At 35.1% G+C, this 6,198-nt stretch overlaps 1 pseudogene; it reads left to right on the top strand.

Annotated features, from left to right (window-relative positions):
- Positions 1-274: 274 nt before the first annotated feature.
- On the top strand, positions 275-983 carry LOC107001266 (annotated as a pseudogene).
- The last annotated feature ends 5,215 nt before the right edge of the window (positions 984-6,198 follow it).

Raw genomic sequence — 6,198 nt, 5'->3', positions numbered from 1 at the left:
TGTATTTAGAAGGTACAAATTTTATAAGGGATTATTATAATTAGAAAAACAAATAGGGATAAATTGTAATATACTCTTTACACTATGAGATTTATGTAAATTATACAAAATTTAATGTAAAAATATAATGATGATGATATATTCCACCTGTTTATGAATAAAAAAATTTAAATAGACATTATTCTCAGCGTTTCTCCAAAAATAAAATAAACGAAAAGTTAGACTATAGTGTGTGCCTAGAGAAAACTGAGCAAGAGGACACCAAAAGTTTCTTATGTCGACAACGGAGGCCACTCTTCTACCGTTGGTAACCGCCATTCTTACCGGTGCTACAATTGTAACGATATCTTTCACATAAGCACCACTGCTGGCATTATCTCCTCCTTTCGTTTCCCTCACTGCTTTCATCGCCACCTCCTCACTAATTACACCATTGCCAGTTTTATACCTTTTCCTCAACATTTAACTCTTACCAGTTATACCCTTTCCACCAATGAATCTGTTACTTTTAATTATTCCGATTCCGATACTGAATCCGATGAAAGTGATTTCGACGATCTTCCATTAGAATTGTTTAACCCACACCAATTTAGTTCACTTACTCTTCAATCATTTCTCAACTCACTTCCAAGTGTGAAATCAATGAATCATCGAAAAACTATTTTATTTGTATGGAGGAATTTGGAATTGATACAGAAGCGAGTCAATTGCCTTGTAAACACTTTTTTCATAATGATTGTATTATTCCTTGGCTTAATTGGAGTAATACTTGTCCACTCTGTCGGTATAAACTTCCACAAGAATATGAAGATGAAATTGAAGAGATTTTGGTTGGTGAAATTTGTGATAGAGAATTTGGAGAAAATTTCACAGTATCAACAACATCAACCTTGACTGAAGTTGGTGAGGATGATGATCTTAGAGAAAGGGATCTGGATGCAATGCGTGGTTAAGACGGTTATATAATGATGCTTGATGCTTGAAGTTGAAAAGACTAATATTTAGACATGTATATAATTATCTTGGTATGATTTTATCTATAACGTGTTCTGATTTTTCGAAAAAGACCAAATTTTTAGTAGGAAATGAAGTGTTATTTAGTTGTCCTTTCTTATGCTGAAAAATAGGATATATATGTTATGTTATAGGATAAAAATTTAGTTGATGTTCTTATTTTATTATAAGTTCATATGTGGATTTCATATGTACATACACCCACATTGAACCCTTCTATAGAAACACAATCTACTGTAAATTTCTGTAGGGAAATTTTGAATTGGTGATCTATGAAACTTTCAATGAAGCTACTTTTAAGAGAAGAGTGTTTGGAAAGTATAGACCGTTTACACATACAACACGGGAAAGAAATGATAAGTACAATTGCTAAGGATTTCTGACTTTGGAACAAATACTGAATGCAGCATATAATTGGTCATTGTTGTTGGATGCACCTTTTAAGACCTGACCTATTTCTACCGAATGCTTGTTGTCTTCCGTACCTTGTTGGTGGCAGGTGCATCACTGTCCGTGCTAGTAAATATGTGGAGTTGGTTGTTTCTATTTCCCTTGTAAGTGGTAGGGGTGTTGGGATTTAATTTTTACTACGTCAACTTTGTAGCGGTCAACTTTAAAGGATTTCATAATATTTGTCCATACTAGACACTTAGATGTAGAAACCTCTTCGATGTTAAAGATTATCTTCTTAAGCAATGCAGTGTCATGAAGAATTTCTTCAAACATTCCATTTAATTATCGTAAGTTTCTATTTAAAAATATTACTTCTTAAAATTTTTTGGTTATAAACAAGAAATGAGTGATGATTCCCTCCTCATGTGTTTACGTTATGTTTTGGATATGATTCATTTGCTTCAAATCTATGTAACAGAGGTGAAGTCTATATGTATGGCATGTACATACGATCTTGGTAATGGTATCAGTTCTTGAGTTTTAAGCATTCCCAACTGTATTTATTTAATCTTCCATGTTGAGTTTCTAGACGGCATGGTATAAGTGTCACATATGTTCTGAAGATAAACCTTTTGGGTGGTAGGAATTTTGTGATTAGCAAAGTTTAAAAAATCTGCTTGTTTTTGAAAGTCGTTCTTGAAAAAAGTACTTTTTGATAGTCTCAATCTGTGTTCGGTTTACATATAAACAACGAATATACTAACAATAAGCAACACCCAACAATAGATTTAACTCATATTCACAAAACCATACCCCAATAATTGGGGTTTTAGCTAGACATGGAAAAAGGGAAGAAAATAGTACCAAATCGAAGTAACATCAACATGGTATGATTTATTATCGCTTTAATTGAGTTTAGGATGAAGAATTTCGTGTTGGGCTATTTCCCATGTTCCAGCCAAAGTATTTTGGACTAATCCTACTTGAAAAAGGATTGAAATTAATCTCTTTATTTGGTTTTCAATTCTATTAGGAAAAGGATTGAAATTGTAATCCTATTTGTAGTTGGTTTTGGCTTTGTAAGGAAAAGCACAACTCTATAAATAGAGAATTGTTTTGAGAATAATTAATTGCTCATTGGTATTATCTTTGAAAGACATTAGAACATAAGAGAGGTTTTTGAGAGAGCTTTCAACAAGAGAAATGAGAAAAAGAAAAAGGTTCTTTTGCTGCAGTCTTTTTCTCCGACCAGCAACGTTCAGATCGTATTTCCTGATTAACTAACCATTGGATCGGGCTGCAATTTGGACTGAGTGCTTCTAACATATTGGTGGTTGATTTGAACGGTGGAGATCAGATTCAGAGGTCAGAAAGATCCTGTTTTAGGTCCCGAATAGAAGCTGGGTTTGGGTGATGTTTCTTTCTATTTATGTTTTGTTGGTGTAGCTATTATTCATTCTATTTTGGCACTTGTTGTGTAGCTATTACAATAATATTTGTAACCCTCTTATTGTTATAGTGAAGTAATTCAGATCTTGTCGATCCCGTGGTGGTTACCTTTGGTTTGAAGGGTCTTTCCACATTAAACTTGGTGTTCTTTATTGTTAGATTTTCAGTTTCATCTTTTGCTCACAACAACTGGTATCAGAGATAAGGTTATCTATATGCACGGGAATATGAGCAAGATGGTATGTCTACACGATAGAAACTACAACATATGGAAAATCAAGATGAAAGATCTATTGTTCGTGAAGAAGATGCATCTTCCGATTTTTTCTGCTCATAAACCTGAGAATGTGACCGATGAAAATTGGGAATTTGAGCACCAACAAGTATGTGGATATATAAGACAATGGGTTGAAGATAATGTTCGAAACCATATTGTGAATGAGACACATGCTAGAACATTGTGGGAAAAGTTGGAGACGTTTTACTCTTCAGAAACTGGCAATAACAAGTTGTTATTGTTAAAGCAATTGATGACCTTTAAATTCAAGGAGGGCAGTCCTATGCTTGATCATATAAATGATTTTCAGGGTACTCTTGATCAGCTATCAGGAATGGGTGTGAATTTTGATGATGAAATACAAGGACTTTGACTTCTAAATACTCTTCCGGATTCTTGGAAAACTCTTCGTGTTTCTTTAACAAATTCTGCCACTGGTGGAAAGGTGACTATGGAATATGCAAAGAGTGGTGTGTTTAATGAAGAGGTTAGAAGAAAATCTCAAGACACATCTTCACATTTAGATGTTCTATATACAGAAGATCGAGGGAGACATAAGATAAGAGATCCGGGGAGTAGAGGTAAAAGTAGAAGCAAGTCAAAATTCAAGAATCCAAATATTATATGTTATCATTGTGGAAAGAAAGGACATATTAAAAGATTTTGTAAACAATTGAAGCAAGATCTTAAAGAAGTGAAGAAGGAAGAAAACAATGAAAATAATGTTGTTGTTGTTGTCCAAGATGACCTTATCTTCTCTTGTGATAAAGACGTCATCAATTTTGTATCTCAAGATACAAGTTGGATAGTAGATTCTTGAGCTACATCACATGTCACACCAAGAAAAGACTTCTTTTCATGTTACACTTCTGTTAACTCTGAGGTGTTAAAGATGGGTAATGCTGATGAGGTTAAGGTGTTTGGTGTTGGGACTGTTTGTTTGAAAATTAATACCGGATCAACGTTGGTCCTTCAGAATGTCAAGCATGCTTCAAAAACTCCCTTAAATTTGATCTTTGTAGGACAACTAGATGATGATGGCTATCATAATGACTTGTGCAAAGTCCAATGGAAGCTCACTAAAGGCTCACTGATTTTAGCTCGATGAAGAAAACATTCAAATTTATACGTGACACAAGGATCGATTCTTGCTGACTCTATAAATTTGGTGGAGAGCGAGACTTTATCAGAATTGTGGCACAAGAGGCTTAGTCATATGAGCGAGAGGGGGATCACCTATTTGGCTAAGAAGAATTTGCTTGCTAGTATGAAACAAGCAAAGGTGAAAAGATGTGTTCATTGCTTAGCAGGGAAATAGAAAAGAGTTTCTTTTCACAGTCATCCTCCTTCAAGAAAGTCTGAGCTATTGGAGCTAGTACACTCAGATTCGTGTGGTCCTTTCAAAGTGAAGTCAAATGGTGGTGCACTTTACTTTGCTACTTTCATTGACGATGATTCTTGCAAGATTTGGGTATGTCCTTTAAAATCCAAAGATCAAGTGCTTGATGTGTTTAAACAGTTTCAAGCCTTATCAGAGAGACAAACAGGAAAGAAATTAAAATGTATTCACACTGACAATGGTGGTGAGTATATTGGTCCTTTTGATAACTACTACAAATCGCAAGGAATTCGTCATCATAAGACTCCTCCAAAGACTCCTCAATGAAATGGTTTAGCAGAGAGGATGAACAGAACTTTAGTTAAGAGAGTTAGATGTGTGCTTTCAGAGGCTAAACTTCCAAATTCTTTTTGGGCTGAAGCACTTAACACTGTTGCTTATGTTATCAATTTGTCTCCTGTTGTTGCTTTGGATGGTGATATTCCAAACAGAGTTTTGTTTGATAAGAATGTTTCTTATGATCACTTGAAAGTGTTTGGGTGTAAAGCTTGTATGCATGTTCCAAAAGATGAGAGGTCGAAATTGGATGTTAAAACTAAGCAATGTATCTTCATTGATTATGGTCAAGATGAGTTTGGATATCGCTTTTATGATCCAATTGATAAGAAACTTATTAGAAGTCGTGATGTTGTGCTCTTTGAAGATCAAACTATTCAAGATATAGACAATACTAAGAAACTAGATTCTCTTACTGTTGAGAGCTTAGTTTATGTTGATCCAATTCCTGTTATTGATACATCTTCTGCACATGAGGGAACCCAAGGTAATGACTAAGATAATGATGAGAGAGTAGAACATATAATTGTTCCTACTGATGATGTTTTGGTTGATAATCAACTAACTCATGTTGGGATGAACGCTTCGGATGCCTCAGAAACCTCTTGTAGAAGATCTACTAGAGAGAAGCGAAGCTCAACACGTTATTCTCATGATGAGTATATTCTATTGACTAATATGGGAGAACCTGAAGGTTATGATGAAGTCATGTTAGATACTCAAAGAGATAAGTAGAAAGAACTCATCGTAGACAATCATGAGTTTTGTAGAAGTTTGGCAGGCAGGAAGCCTATCAAAAGTTCCTTCACATGAAGTCCATTTGGCCCCTTGGCTGGAGAGGGAGTTTGTTGGGCTATTGCCCATGTTCCAGCAAATGTCTCTTGGCCTAATCCTACTTGAAAAAGGATTGGAATTATTCTCTTTGTTTGGTTTCCAATTCTATTAAGGAAAGGATTGGAATTGTAATCCTATTTGTAGTTGGTTTTGGCTTTGTAAGGAAAAGCACAACTCTATAAATAGAGGATGGTTTTGAGAGAATTATAATTGCTCATTGGTATTGTCTTTGAAAGACATTAGAACATAAGAGAGGTTTTTGAGAGAACTTTCAACAAGAGAAAAGAGAGAAAGAAAAGGGTTCTTTTGCTGCAGTCTTTTTCTCCGACCAGCAACGTTCAGATCGTGTTTCCTGATAAACTAACCGTTGGATCGGGCTAAAATTTTGACTGAGTGTTTCTGACATCTTGGTGGTTGATTTGAACGGTGAAGATCGGATTCGGAGGGCAGCAAGATCCTGTTTTTGGTCAAAAACAGAAGCTGGGTTTGGGTGGTGTTTCTTTCTATTTATCTTTTGTTGGTGTAGCTATTGTTCGTTCTATTTTGGCACTTGTTG

Source organism: Solanum pennellii, chromosome 1, assembly GCF_001406875.1.
Source record: "Solanum pennellii chromosome 1, SPENNV200".
Classification (NCBI taxonomy): Eukaryota; Viridiplantae; Streptophyta; class Magnoliopsida; order Solanales; family Solanaceae; genus Solanum; species Solanum pennellii.
The sequence above is the reverse complement of the archived record's forward strand: the minus strand, read 5'-3'. Positions and strand labels throughout refer to the sequence as shown.